At 39.5% G+C, this 15204-nt stretch overlaps 1 long non-coding RNA gene across 1 annotated transcript; it reads right to left on the reverse strand.

The window, feature by feature from the left end:
• Positions 1–3151: 3151 nt before the first annotated feature.
• Positions 3152–8190, reverse strand: LOC125483515. Its single transcript, XR_007262476.1, has 3 exons — positions 8132–8190; positions 7282–7344; positions 3152–5830 (listed from the first exon to the last, which is right to left on the reverse strand). It is a non-coding gene; the product is annotated as an uncharacterized LOC125483515 (long non-coding RNA).
• Between the last annotated feature and the right edge of the window lie 7014 nt (positions 8191–15204).

Genomic DNA, 15204 nt, shown 5'->3' on the forward strand with positions numbered 1-15204 from the left:
AGATAGGTGAAGAGGAGATGGACAGGTCAAAGAGGTGGGAATGGAGCCAGTAAAGGTGAGTGTAGGTGGGGAGTTAGGGTGGGGGTTGATCAGTCCAAGGAAGATGGACAGGTCAAGGAGGTGGGGATGAGGCTGGTAGGCAGGAGGTGGGGGTGGGGGTTGAGGTGGGAGGAATGGATAGGTGGGAGAAAGGATGGACAGGTTAGGGAAGCGGGGACAAGCTAGGCTGGTTTTGGGATGCGGTCGGGGGAGGGGAGAATATTACAGCCTTTCCTTTTGTATTCACATGCTGGCCTCTGCTAACAATGAGGATGGGATGCATTTCTCTTTCCGTTAATTGTCTTCTATAATTCTCAATTTGAAGTAGCAAGACCATGGAGCCTTGATCTGTTCCACTGGTCATCAGGATCACTTTGCACTATTGCATGGTGCTGCCACTGTGAAGAATACATGCAGTCCTATGTTGTGACTTCACTATAGTGGCATTTCATTTTCAGGTATGCCTAGTGTTGCTCCCATCATACAATAACATTACATCTTTCTTCTTAAAATGAGCATTTCACTCTCAGGCAATGTATTCCACAACCTAAGTCCTGTCCACAATATCAGCACTATGCAATTTAAAGAAAAGGCTTATATTGGACATCTCTGCGCTTGATCCATTGGTCTATAGCAAGGAAGAAGATTGTTGTTCAAGATGACCTTAGTACTAGGCTGTCATATTACAAGCAAGACGGCCAATACACCACCATCACGCTGACCACGATTCACCATATTGTATGTAAATGTGGCTCAAGAGCATGAGATTACTTGCTGAATCTCAACCAACTAGAATAACCTCAGTCATGGTGTACACAGAGATCCCCTAAGGGGGCAAACCATCTGCATATACACAGTGATGAAACAGCTAAGATAAGGTGAAACACACCGGTACTACTGGAGGGAAAACAATTGGATCAGGATACAAAATTGGGAATTCCAAACTGCAAGTGGATTTCTCCCAAGTGACACTAGAATTGGAACAGTTAATCAAAGGACACTTTGTTGTGACTATTGAGATTATCCACACCATGAATAAACATGGGAGAATACTGGAGTATCTTTTAAATCCACATTTTTGACACATAGGAGTACTTGGGAAGAAACAGATCTTGATGCTTGCTCAGCATTCAATGCATAATGTTCATTATATACTTGTTAGTAATGTAAAACAAATTGGTAGAAATTTGCAACAGATTAATGAAATAATGCTTAGAGTTGTCCCTAAATATCTTCAAGGGTGAAGATATTAGGAAATGGTTAATCAGACAGTACTGTTGTCAATTTTAACTTTTCAATGGTCCCTTATCTCACTAGCAACATAATTATCCCTTTGATATTAACAGCTCCTGTAACAAATTTGTAACAATTGTTTAAGAGATCTAATTGGGTGCCTGGACAACACAGCATTTTTAAGCAAATTAATCGTTCAATTTCACAACAATACAGAATTTCAGTTATATTCTTATGGTAGATAAAGCGGCAGCAAAAGTTGTACTGATGAGATAAACAGCTGCAGGCAAAAGCAACCTTGGACAGATACATTTGTCACAGTGCTAGATTTCCGGGCTATCAGATGATTAGGAGGCCTCAGTTAACTTGAATTCCTGTAACATTTTCCAGCCTAAAGACTTACTTGACAGGCCAAGCGGGGATGTGCAAAACTGAAGACATTGATAAGGGACATGAAAGGATGATTCGGCAAAATACCAGTATCGAGGAACAGCTACAAAGGAATGGCGCTGTTGAGGGAGGGGGCAAGCTGAAGAAAGAGAGGTTTGTTCAAATTCAGCCTTAAAATGTTTCAACTTCAAAAGTGATCATGTGCGTCAGCTCAAGATTTCACCATAAGCACTTATTTTCTATAGTTGTTACATGCTTAATAGATCCATGAACATCCACCCATAAAACAAAGGACTTTCAGTATTATTGAAACAAAAAAAAAACGTATTGCTGAGCTTTTTCATCTTGCATTCATCAGATCATGTATCAAACTTCAAAGGGAATACCAATTTATACTGCATGAGAAAAAGGGTGCTGATTCATTGACGAGTAGTCTCCCGATTTCTTGGGCATTGCCATGGAGAATGCACCACTAAATGTCGTTGTTTATTAAAAAATAATAAAATCAATTCTGATTGGGCAAAGCATACCATGGGGAATAGACCAGGGATCAGCTGTCCCCCAAGCTTTTGTTTATTGAAAAGAGTGCAATGCCTGGATCAGTTCTGTTTGCAATAGAATTGGAACATATGATGAATGTATGAACATATGGAGCCACAGAATTTTTAAGGAGTAACAATTAACAACTTTCATCGTCTAACAGCTAAAACCACTTCAGGTTATTTCTTGATCCTGGTCTGATTACCCGCTATCACAACTTTGACACTGATCTTCAAGTGGTACTGAGAAGAACCTTATAGAAGCTAGGCTGGTTGTCCCATCATTGTGTCCTACTTCAACGTCAAGGCAAAGACAAACTGTCTGCCTGACTTGCTCTTGATCTTAACTTTTGGAACTTTTTGACAGAATGGAGTGGCTTGCTTAGTAATTTCAGAGGGAAGTTAAGAGTCATCAACATTGATGTGGGTGTGGAGTCACAAATGGGTAGGTCAGGTGCTTGTTAACCCACAGAATATTAAAATGAACCTTTTGGGTTTTTACTGCCAACCAACAGTTTTCACGATTACTTTTCTCATACAGCCTTTTATTCCAGCTTTAAAGAAAAATGAATCCATATTCCAGACTGCCAGGGCAGAATATGAATTCAATCTTTAGACTACTGGTCTAGGAACATAACCACTTCGATATGATTACTCTCTCATGCATTATAGTTACTGAACATGCATCTTTACATGTTGTAAATTAAAATTCTGTATCCATGTTGTAGACTAATAACTAGACATGCAGTATCATCAGAAGCATTCTGTCCCATTTTGCCAGATTACTATGTATTGGAGAGGTTAACAATGTACATTTGCATTACTTTGGTGTATACAAGATATTTTAGTGTATAATTAATGTGATTTGCTTGACAGTGTTCATTAGTGATATTTACAGCATATATTAGACTGATTTTAACCTAAGTTGCTGTTTGGTTAGCACACTGATGTTATTCAATAATTCATATGCTTTAATGTACATTGGAAATTTTCAGTACATTTTGGAAATTTAGTGCACAAAGTAATTTTACAATGTAGATTGGCATGTTTTTGCAGTGTCAAGTGGAGTTGTTTTAGCACATGCTGCTGCTTGTTTTAATGTAAATTGGAGACATCCAGTGGTATATTGGAGTGATTTTACAGTGAATACTGGAGTTGCTTTACTTTCAGTTGCTATTTGATCAATACACATTGAAGCTTCTTTTCCTGCATATTGTTTATATGTGTTGTTTATTTGTCCAGCTATTATGGGTGACTAAGCAGGAAGGTGGGTGGTTCTAGATTGTTAGTATTCAGCTGCACAGCACCAGGGGAATGATGTTTTGATTTCTGGGAGTATTTGGAGTCAAGAAGCCTCACTTGCCATTCACGACACAATGATAATTTATCAGCAAAAATATCATTATTGAAAACAAATCAATAGAAATTTGCATGATAATGGATCAAAATGAATGATGGCTGCTGATAAAATAATACTTATACATCGCAACACAAACAAGGGACGGAAGCTACTAAGAAATAATTCATCTAGCAGTACAGCCATTGATTTCGGTGTGATTGGTCTTTTGCTATAAACTAATTTGTAACAAGTCCTTGAGTATTTAGAAGTCCAATTAACTGCATAAACGACACGGCATCTTTTAGACTATTTATCTTACAACTTCACAGGGTATAGGATTTGCGTGCCATTTTTATGATGGTCAGATGAACATGGCAGGAGAAGGTTCATCTGATAAGATATGACAGTTGCAGGCAAACACAACCTTGGAAAGCTACATTCGTATAGGATTTGATCACAGAAGATCATAGGTGGTTAGGAGGCCTCTGTCAGTTTAACTGTCTCAAGGTGGCACATCCAATCTCATTTACGCAAGTCACTGGCAATTAGGATCACCTTTCCTATTTGCAGTGTGGTCTACAAAGTATCTCAAACGAGATAAAAATACCACTAGCATCTAGTAACAGATCTCAATTCATGTGCATGAATTTGGAGCTTTCATTTACAATTGACAAGTTTACATCATAGATTACATGTCTTAGATGGCACTTACCAGCAATATGTATTGGGGGGGTCAGCCACCTGGTCCACTGAGCTCATCTCTGCCATTCTGCATGAAATGATGGCTTTTTGATCCAGATTTTGATACCATTTACTTATTTATCAGAAACCTCGCTTTCCAAACATATTATGTGATTCCCCCAAAACAACAACCCAAAACTAACAGGAACTAGGCTAACTTCAGCAGAGATACAAATCAGTTGCACAGTTCACTGCAGTGGCAAGACAAGGCTGGAGGGAAGTGATGTTGGGGAGATATGGGGTTGTTGAGTGATAGAGAGGTCAGTAATGCGAGGTGCTAGTGAGCAAAAAAGTTATGAGGGACAGTGTAAGAGACCTTGCTTAACATCAGTAGAAATATAGTCAATAATTCAGTAAACTTTTGGAAGGGGTGGTGCAATAGAGTTACTATGGAATAGTGAGAGAGCTAAATTAACATGAATAAAAGTACAAATCAGTAACACATGATATCAAGGAGGAGAAATCTCAGAGCAATAGTGAGAGAAAGCTGAATCAATGATGGTAGTGATACAGTAATTGTGTGTGCTGGCTAAATGTGTGAAGAAATGGGGTGTCATTACTTTGTGGGTGAGGATTCAGTGGAATATTGGTAGGTATGAGAGGTCCTTTGAATGCTGAAGTAGACAATTAACCTGCTGTTGAGGAGAGTGCACTGCAGATCAATGTCCACAGATCAACACTTCAGCCATTGTTAGAAGAGATACACGCACTTACATGAGCACTGTATACACTACATATAGTAATATATGCACATATGCAAGTACATTATATTGTACACATTTAGCAATATATATGCATGCATACAAGTACACAACATATTTTTCACATTAGGTAATATATGTACTTATAAGTATGCCATATATATCTCACAGCTATAAACTTTAGTTTCAGCTAGGGGATTACATTTTACAAACAGATTCATTTCACATCTGCACCAATAGACTTACTTTATCCAATAACTGACCAAGTGGGAGCTGTGGGGCCAAGTAATGCGTACAATTTATTTAAGGCAGTGTCCCAAGCAAGGACTGAGACACTGGCTCATGTGTTGCTCACTGGATTTTCCACACACAGTCGTTTAACATTTGCAAGCCACATGCTGTTAATGCTTCAATTAAACACTTCTGTCTTAAGACATTTTGTTGCAAAATATTGTGGTTTCCACACCACACCAGATTACACTAGAAAAATGTCCTTTTTGATTCACTCAGTAAAGAGACAGACCCCAGATGCTCTGTACAATCCTTATAATTGAAGAAAACTCGACTATTTTGCCACAATAAGAGTAATTATTCTTGAATCTTAGCCCAAAGTTGCCCATCACTTGCTGTGCTGTATTGACGCTGAATTCAAAGTAGCACCAACAGCCTTTCTTCTTCATAACAACACTGTTACTGGACTGCCTCAATCCAGTGTTTAATTGATGACCGACATCAGAAGACAGAAGACTTGGCTTCTACACCTTGAAGTAAACTGTCCGACAAGGCAGCTCATCTGATCATCTTGCATAGCGCCTAATATAATCCTGCACTTTACTCCGAAAGTCCTCCTGCAGGAATGACACAAAGTCAAACATCAAAAGACGTTATATAACAGACAGGTGCTCATCCTTAGTACAACAGACCGATTAGAAAGAAGGGGATCAGTAGAAACTAGGTAATCAGAGGCCCTACAGCCCAATGTCACTGGCAGAGACACTTCTAGACTCAATAATCCTGGCAAAATTAATTAGCATTCAATAAATTATTTGGTAATAAATTAAAGTCAGCAAGGGGTTTTTACAAGGTAATTTGCATTTGACTAACTTGATTCAGTTTTGTGATGAAGTAACAGAGGTTTGACTGAGTCATTGCAGTTAATATGTATATGGACTTTCAAAGACTTGACAAAGTGTCACATGATTGACTTGTCAACAAAATCAAAGCATAAGGGACTAAAGGGACAGTGAACAGCGTGGATGCAAAATTTTACTAAGGGATAGAAAAGAGTGTGTGGTAATTGGTTGTGTTTCAGACTGGAGGGAAGTAGTGTTCCCGAGGGATTAGTATCAGAACCACTTTTCTTGTGATGTATATAAATGACCTATGCTTAGATATAATTTCAAAGCTTTCACAATGATATAAATCTTGGAAATATAATAAATCAGGAGGAATATATGAACACATTTCAGAGAATGTGGATAGATGGATGAAATGGGCAAAGACACGGCTGACCAAATTTAACATGGTATTTAATGCAGTAAGGTTGAAGTGATAGGAAGTACAAAAGAGAGGCAATAGAAACTAAATGTTAAACGGGATGCTGGAACAGAGATCAGTAGTTAATGTACATAAACCTTTGAAAATGGCAGGACAGATGAGAAGGCTGTGAAAGAGCATGTGGAATCTTGGCATTGTTAATAGAGAAAAGAGTGAAAAAGCAAGGAAATTATGCTAAGCTTTCTCAAAAGGCTGGTTTCGTCTCTGGTGCAGCATTGTGCCCAATTTTGGGCACCATATTTTGGGAGGGATGTCAAGGTTTTGGCGAGTGAACAGAGGAGGTTTACCAGAATGGAGCAAGGATGATGCGTTTCAGGTTTGTAGACAGACCAGGGAAGCGGGATTGTTCTCTTTTGTGCAGGAAGGACTAATTAGATTTGTTATAGGCATTCAAAACCATGAACTTTTGTGATAGCACACATAAGGAGAAGTGAAAGCCACAAGGTGGCTTTTATTGGTTAAAAGCGGTACATGTTCAGTGAACTGAATGGCCACTTTCTATGGCCATTTTATGATCCCATGATCCCAGTAATACTGCACACAGCAATGTCCACCGTAAGACAACAAGAGACTTCTTTCCAGAAATCACAGATTACTCCACGTGTAACACTACACAGATGACTCCCCCTCACTTATGTAACACTGCACAACCACACCTGTGCACTCACCCCAACAGAGAGAGTTTAGTGTCTTTGGTGGTGTGCATAGAAAAAGTGTTCTCTTAGTACACAGACTGACCCACCTTGTCACGCAGATGTTGCTCTGCAGCTTCGATATTCAAGGGATCATCAAAATTCAAGAGATCCTATGACAGAGAAAGAGAGAGGGAGAGAGAAATTTTGAAAGCTAGCAGATTTTTAAGGCCATTCATTTGACCAAAACTAAACGTACATTGGGCTATATTCCAAAGTAGGGAATTCATGTGAGAAAGTGAAGAAACGCTGAACCACACAGAGCAGGAGGGCGCTTCATGCTGACCTTCCTCTCTGCTGAGTTAGCTACTCTCAGCTGGAATGCAAATAGACATCATAATTTGATCTAACACCTCAGTAATCAAGAAATACTTGACCAAATACTTGATGATTAACACACATTCTGAGCTTAAGTGGAATCAAATTCAGATATGATATGATGTTGCCACTCATTCACCTATACTCATTGTCTCAGTTTGTACACCCAGATTTGCCATGCCTGCGGAACCACATCCTAGCAATGTATCCCACCAACCCCTGGTTCAATTTTAGCCTGTAACTCACTCCTGATAATGATGATTCTTTGTATTAATTGCTGCCAATTCCCTGGAACCCTTTGATTAGATTACAAACTGTAACTCACTCATGGGCGTCTGTTGCATGAATTATACCTTTGATGGTTTTAGGAGAGACATTTAGTAGCTCTTATTGTTGATTAAGTTGCAAATTATTTCATACTAGCTGCCACTTAATGGGTTAATAGTGTGGGAAACAGAAGAGACGATGTTCTGCTCCACTACACTTGCATGGGTATCACACATGAATGATCCAAAGCAGAGCAAATCCTTGTTTAAAATTTTGTTTTAACTCCACATAATTTTGGTCTGCTTAGATACTTACAGTAAATAATGAATTCAATCCCCAGACCACATCCTGTGAGGAAAGAATACAGGAGGTTAAATACATTGCGATGAAACAGTACATAACGTTGGAGTACAGAATAAGAAAAAGTTAAATGTGCTTTGCAACTAAGCAGGTCTGCAACTATCTGAACGTTTTGTTAGCTGTCTCCTTATGCTTTTACCCCCATATCTCAGGGAAACCTGTCCACTACTGCAAGTGCCTCACAGAGACATGCCCATCATCATCACTGCACTCTGTCAGCATGAAAATGAAAGTCGCCTGGGTCCCAGAGGACCCTGTGCCACGCTCTGAGAGAGACAGTGTGAGAGAATGAGATGACTGGTGCTGAGTTCAACCCTAATGGTGCTAAATACAGTCGATATAGGAGACTATTTCAGGCTGTGACTTGTACATTGTTTAGCAACGCAAATGAAAAATTAGCAAAGTGCGAGCATGTGGGACATGGGAACTAATTTCAATGGAGAAAAATCAACTACAAAAGTCATTGCAGTCAAGAACAAATTGGAGAGATCTTCAAACGTGCAGTTTTATATCTTTGTAATATCTACTATCTCTACAATTTTCTCAATCTTTCTCTTCCGCTAACCATGGCCCCTTGTACATCTCTCCATCATTTCACCCCACCAATGGCAGCAGTGCCTTCAGCGGCATAGACTTCCTTTTCTCAGAGTCCTTTCCCACCTTCCAATGCTTCTCTAGCTCCTTGAAACTTAACTCTGACCACCTCTCCTGATATGTACTACATTGATTTGGGGTCCAGATTTGTCTGATTGCAAGGTGCTTCCTAGGAGCACAAATTTTTCTACGTTAATGGTGCTGTCTGGATAGAAATCATTGCTGCTGCCAACAGCTAACTCCTTTTTACACTCTTGAGTTTCATTCCCTGCTGTACATCACTTCTGTCACTATGGCCAGGGCAGCTGGTACTCGGGGCTAAGAGGAAACAAAAAAACAAAATTGTTTGTTCAAACATTTGATACATTTCCTAACTGTTAGGTTAGTGGTGTTTTGAAGTTGCCTCATCTTCCACTTTCTTATCCGCAGACACGAAGATTATCTAACTCAATGTGAAATGGGTAACGAGGCTGGGATGTTTAGTGCTGGATGTGATGACAGGGTGAGCCTCAGTGACTCAGCACTGTTGCTCCTGTTTTAAAGCATGGATTATGCAGAAGGATGAACACTTACTCTCTTTTACATCACACACTGCAAAATAACCCATTCAACACAAAGCACAGCCAGCACTACACAAACAAATTCATCCTTAATCACTGCAGCAGGGATGGAAAGGAGACCGAGAGGCCAGGATGTGAGAGAGAGCTGCCAAGGGCAGCAGACAAGGAGATGAGGTAGGTGAGAAGATGGTAAAGATTGTGAGGGCAGGTAAGAGGAGGAGATGAGACAGAGAGTGAGAGCAAAGGAGCAGGAGGAAGGAGGCAAGGGTGACAGAGGGCAAAATGAGAATCGGACACCTGTGCAGATTGCTGGAGTTCAGGCAAGATATGCAACTTGAAATATGCATTAGAAAGCTGATTACTTGAAACGTTGGACATGGTCACTCATCTGAGAGGCAGGGCAAGCAATGCTCATTTCTTGGGCTTGGATCACTAAAACTTGGCTCCTCTTTTTATTGGAGGTTCAGCACTTCAAACTGACTTTCAAACAAAGGGAGCATTGGCTGAAAGCAGTCCTAGCAAGTTAGCTGACTTCACCAATAATCAAAGGGTTAAAATAGCTTGCACATAATAACTTGCATTGATGTGGTAAAATGTCCAAGAACGTCACAAAAGTATTTATCAAACTAAGACTGATCTTGAGCCAAAAAGGAAATATTACGGCATTAGTCAAAAAAATGAAATCCTGAGGAACATCTCAAAAGGACAGAGTTGTAGTTCAGTGAGGAAATTCCACAGTTTTGGGCCTGACAGGTGAATGGTGGAGGGATTAGAATTGGACATGTTGAAGAAGCAAGAATCGGAGAGCGCAGATGTCTTGCAGGGGTGTGGGACCATAAAAGGATTTCGAAACGAGGGTGAAATTTTTAATAAGAGGCACTGCTTATCCAGGAGACAATCATAAGAGCACAGCGCCGATGGGTAAACAGGACTTGCTGTGAGTTATGACACAGGCAACACTACTTTGGATTACATCAGATTTAGAGAGAGGGGTGTAGAAGACAAGTCAAGAGTGCACGTTAGTCAAATTTAGAGGTAACAAGGGTAGGATAAGCTTCTGCGGCAGATGGTCTCAAGTTAACATATAATTATACAACACATCTCCTGAACATGATTCAGCCCCAGCACACAACTCCCTTTGTTATTTTTAGAAACACTGCAAACACAACTGAAAGCAAATATAAAATGAGACAATTAGTTCCTGCCCAAGCAATTTACACTGGCTTAGGAAGTATATAACATACGTACATTGCTATACATGAATTACTTACCTGATTTATAGTTTAAACACCTCATAAGTACCATTTTAGAAACTGTGCATATGATTACTTCATCACTGAGTGCCACCTATTCAATGTGCACATGGACAAAATCCTTGTTTGTGTGGAGTTGACACAACTCTACCCTGTCAAAGGTGGGTAAGCAATTGATTGCAAGTGTCATTGGCAAATGAGAATTACAAAGATCTGCCTCAGATGGTACTTCTGTTCACGTCATCCCAGGTACACGTGGTTACCCCCGCCCCGGTCGAAATTCTGGCAGAGGCCAGTTTGTAACTCGTATGTAAAAACCAAAAGAACTGCGGATGCTGTGAATCAGGAACAAAAGCAAAGTTGCTGGAAAAGCTCAGCAGATCTGGCAGCATCTGTGAAGGAAAAAACAGAGTTAATATTTCGGGTCCAGTGACCCTTCCTCAGAACTCCTCAGACCTGAAACATTAACTCTGTTTTTTCCTTCACAAGCGCTGCCAGATCTGCTGAGCTTTTCCAGCAACTTTGCTTTTGTAACTTATTTGTATCCGGTTTGCCCTAAAACAAAACAGAGAAATATCTGAGAGGAGACAGAAGGATGGTTAAAGAGTAGGATAATAAACAAAAGGGTAACCAAAAATGGAATGAGAAATAATATGCATGAGCACAGAACTGTTGTGCTTTCAGTATTCCTATGCAAACGTGAAAAATGATAATTACAAATATAATGAAATACCGGTTATTATAGAGACATGATGATGTAGCTTTGGTAACTATTTGGCTTTAGCCCAGCTGAAGTTTAGAATTAAATACTGGCAGAAATATTTCCTTTTTTAAAAGAGAACTGGCAAGAAATGGAACTGTTCATTAGTTAAAAATTACAGACATGGAAAAATAATTCCAGTGTTTAGGCTCAATATCTAGGTTGAGATAAGAAATAGAGATTATCTGGAGAGTCTGGAATAACTTGAAGGGATTGAAGGTGAGATTTAGTGAAGACTGTGACAATGCAAGTTTTCAAAGGCCAAGATTTTCCTCAGAATCTGGGTGAACTGGCAGTGGTAAATTAAGAAAACGTAGGCAGGAGGCATTATGTTACAAGAAACAGAGCAACTGCAGTTTTCTTCTGGAAGCTCACCATTACAATGACAGTGAGGTGGGTATAGTTTATTATTGCTTCTAACCCTAAAATGTCCTAGGTGACATTGTGGCAACTGGCACGGTGCCCCAGAGAAGGAACAGCCGAGTGGAACCATTTTTACCAGAATATATGGCAACTGCAAGCCCTCCAGATATTTTAAAAGTTCCAACATTTTCAAATTCTTACACAATTAATATAACCACCTGAAACCTAAGATGTATGCAAGAAAAAGAAAAACACTACTTTTTGAGAAATACTTGATTTCCACACTATTAATTCCATTGTTATGAAGAGGAATATAAGGTGGTTCGACGAACCAGAGTTATTCAAGTTTTCACCCTTGATTTCTCTCAGCAACAGTGCTTTAGATCTTACGAAGACTAGCATTTGGGATTATGCAAGGTGCTGGCCAAAGATTTGTAGCTTGCATCAGCATGGAGCACAGCTTTAATATTGAATGTCAAAATAAACAGACTTGAACCTTCGTACAACTCGGTTCTTCCAGGCACTCTTGGGTGACCTTGGTTAATCTGCTGTGCAATGCTGTATGAAGAAAAATTATTCCTGCACTGTTCAGGGGAGCATCTTAATTTGTAACATTTTAACAGACTCTGCAAAGCAGTCAATTTTTAGAGAGTTGCTGGATTGCCACAAATTGAGATGGTGCCTTTGTACCATTTATAAACTGGAAGGGGTTCCATTCAGTTAATGTGCAGTATGTGATTGATGCAAATCAAAAGTTGGAACTCCAGTGTGGATTGCCAGAAGCTGCCAAGATTGCTCTTTGCCAATCATCAATGCACGAGATGATTAACCACAAAGCAATAACTCCAACTGTGGACCTTGTACAGATTGCTATATTCAGCAGGAGACAATAAGTTTGAAGACTGGAATAACCAGTTTAAAATGGAAATTGACATGAAGTGTAATACCCAAAGTGTGAATATATGGACTATGCTTTTCCATCTGGGCAGACAGCCTGCTGAGGATTCCACAGTTCAAAGGAAGGCTTTTCAGAGCAGATTTTACATGATCCAACTGTAAGTGTCTGACTGAATGTGATATAAATTTTGATGTAGAAAACCATTTTTATGTTATTTGAACAGTTTGCTGTGGAAGAAGTTCACCTGCCTTCCAGCCATTTAAAGTTGGGTACAATAGGGTGGATACTCCAAATCTACTTGCACATGAGAACTATATTTTTGGGACTGTGCTGCATTGTTGGATAAATCGGTCTGCCTTTCTTAGAAAGATGAAGTTGAGACACCTCAGACAGCCAGTGAAACTGCATTAACTCGATGCAGAATTATTGACAGACTGTGAACGCAAGTTCATTCAAACTAGGGGTTTGATACAAGAAGGTTTTAAAGGAGTTAGTTTCTATACCTACACCAGAATAGACTGAATGAAAATTTGATCTAGAATTTTAGAAATTAGGACATTTGACAAAAGCAACAGATGGAGATGTTGCTACTGCTGTTCTGACAAGTTTTAGAGCCTTAATCACAATGCCACAAAGTAAAATAAATATGTGGCAAATCGTGGCAACAGAAGTCAGACTCTGATAAACATTATAGGTCTGTACTCTTAAAGAGACTAGGTAAAGGTCTGCACCTAAAAAGATTAAACTGACTTTTCTCTTTCACAAAATTGACTGAACTGCTGAGCACACTCAGCATCTTCTGCAAGTACCTCAGAAGTATGTAGGTAAGAGTTTGTTTCAGGTGCCATTGGTGGTCCCTGCACAGTTTTGTTTTCAGGAGTGCTCTGCTTTGCTCAGGTTTCCACTCAACTCATGTGTGTAGCCAAAATGTAAATTCTTCCACAAACTTGCACTAAATGGCAGTATTTTCGACTTAGTTTTTAAGTAAAAACATTCCTAGAGATGTTTAGGAGCAGTTGCCGGGGCAGTTACATTAATAGAGCTGAAAATGAGTTCATCTCTAAACTCAATCAACTCAATGTCTAATCCATTGCCTCCAAGTAACTGACTGCTGAAAACTTTACAGAAGCACTTACTAGTTACAGTAGTCAGTTTCTTAAACTTTGTTTAAAAAGGAGCATATTACTGCCTTGGTGTTTCAAAAATGCTTAATTTTCTTAGCCGCCTTAAAGTCCTGCAATTAGTGGAAGCCATGTGACTCATTCAATTGGGTCATTCAGTTTTGTGGGTGGGACAGGTTTTAGGCACTTTAAGAATAGCACAGGAGATTGCAAAAACATTATTTTTAATGGATGCAATTTGCATGTGCAAATTCCTCAATACTTTTATATTGTTTTGCATATTGATATACAATAGGAATTCCTGTCACTATAATGTTAGTACATATTACTGTAATACCAATAAGCAAACAGAACAACAGGCTCATGGAACACTGAGTAGACAGGAGCGAGTGGTCAGGAGAGGTGGAAGTGACCATGTATAGAACTAATGCAAGTTGAAGGAGTTACTTAAACTGAAAGTTTAATGCAGAAAGTTTGTGCTAGCTTATTAGCTGAAGATATGATGAGGATTATTTCTCAACAAGAAACAACTTTTAAAAGGGGTGAACTATTTTCCAATGATCCTATAAATTGCACATGCAAGCATCTGCAATAGAATGTGGTGCAGCTATTCCAAGCACTGGATCATATATCACAGCAGATGTTCCAATCTTTTTGGCCTACTTTGTATGGGTCGTTTAACATGCAATCTAATTGCAGCTCATTATGGCTCTGCTCCATGACAATTTGAAAAATAAGTGAACAACCAACTGCCCATGTGCCTTGCATCTGGTATGTGAAATCTCCCAGAACGGCAAAGGCTACACTAGTGTGTAAGCTCAGTGCAGATCATAAATGTTCACTAAAAGCACAGAACAATTTGATATTCGCTGTTAAGCAAATTTTCGGACTGCACTGAATCTACTGACGACAACAGTGGATAAACCATCAGTGTGTTCAACTGGTATATAACACCAGTACTGTTGCTGTTTATGGATCCTTACTGTGAACCCTCATTGGAGGAAGCTGCCAAATTGGCAATGTGTAGGACAGGAAGACTCCATGCAGAATTCCAGAGGTAATGGTTCAGGAGCAAGAAAAGCAACAACTGTTGCAGATAGTCAAACTGCGACTGGATACGTAGGAGTGAAATCAGCGAGGATGGCCCCACAGAGTTCAATAACAGACAAGATACGTTGGAAGAACTTGGTTAGTTGGCATTCTCAAAAGGCTGGGAACGTGACAAGCAGGATGAGGAGGTATATTTTACTATAATACAAGTCACAGAGAATTTTATTTGTTGAATCAGACTAATTTGGTGCAGTAGCAGGGTTAGAAATCTGACTACTATGCAGGAATAAAGCACAGATTTGGCAGGAAACAATTTGTTCAACAGCATAAGTGAGAAAAGGGAGGCTGGAGATTGGGTGATTGTCTTAATGGCAGAGGAGGTAAAGATGTTTTTAGTTAAGGAACAGGCTGAATATTCAAGAGGGACCC

The sequence above is a fragment of the Rhincodon typus genome, chromosome 7 (assembly GCF_021869965.1).
Source record: "Rhincodon typus isolate 14 chromosome 7, sRhiTyp1.1, whole genome shotgun sequence".
In the NCBI taxonomy this organism is placed as follows: domain Eukaryota; kingdom Metazoa; phylum Chordata; class Chondrichthyes; order Orectolobiformes; family Rhincodontidae; genus Rhincodon; species Rhincodon typus.